We start from the raw sequence: 1,087 nt of genomic DNA, 5'->3' as shown, positions 1-1,087 counted from the left end.
TAGATTTAAATCAGCACAGCCAGCGAAGGATCGAACGCAACTGTTTTGAACAAGCGCACCTTTTTTAACAACCAAAAAATGGCTGTTTCATGGTCTGTTGAGGAAGTACAGACGTTCCTCTCCTTGATAGCAGAGGAGCGGATCCAGCGAGAGCGTGATGGGGCGACACAGAATGAAAAGGTTTTTCAGGAGTCGCGGCAGTAGAGGCGGCGCAACTATAACGACATGTGAATAATCCCACCCACTCTAAAGCGGTACTAAACTGTAGTGAAAACGCAAGCCGAGCCGAGCCGTGCCGTACTGAGTCGAGTCGTACTACGCAGTGGAAAAGCGCCATAAGATGTTTATGATTTAGAATGCTGAAAATATAATTTATTTATTATGATTTATTATGCTGAAATGAGTGATGTGCCTGCCTGTGATGAGGAGATTGTGAATAAAAAAAAAAAAAGAATATTAGTTTAATTTAAAATAAAGATTTGCATTTGAATGTTAAGTGTGCGTCAGGGAGCGTCATCAGTGGCGCACGAGATACGGTGATAATGATGTAAGTGACGTTGCATTTTAATGTTTTGTCTTTGTCAATAATTATCGATACCGAACGATATGAAACATTATATCGTTGATACATTTTTTAGCTATATCGCCCAGCCTTAAGTCCTAGGTTTTTCTCTCTACTTGGAAAAAAACAAAAACAATTCTCTGGACTCTCTAGGCCAATAATTATCAAACATTGTTGAAATTTACCTTTTGGGAAGCTATAAAGGGGTCATTTAGAAAAGGGGCCTGTCCAAATTTACGCAAAACTCAAAACTTCACGAAACCTGCTGAGCACACAATAGGTGATTCTAAACAAACATGCAAAGTTTTAAGGGGATCAGACCACAGCTGGCGCTATAACAGTCATAAACATTAAAAAAACATATTTCTATGGTAAATTACCTGCATTTGCCAAAAATGCTTTTTAATCATTGATTTATGTGGGTCCAGCCTTGCTAAATAATATGTAGCATAATGTCTTTCCTTGTATGCTTAAATGTCTTAAGTGCTTAAACCTCGATAATCGCTGCTTGCAGCTATATTTATT

The sequence above is a fragment of the Sinocyclocheilus rhinocerous genome, unplaced genomic scaffold, assembly GCF_001515625.1.
Source record: "Sinocyclocheilus rhinocerous isolate Xijiao unplaced genomic scaffold, SAMN03320098_v1.1 scaffold804, whole genome shotgun sequence".
In the NCBI taxonomy this organism is placed as follows: Eukaryota; Metazoa; Chordata; class Actinopteri; order Cypriniformes; family Cyprinidae; genus Sinocyclocheilus; species Sinocyclocheilus rhinocerous.
Note: the sequence above shows the minus strand (reverse complement) of the source record.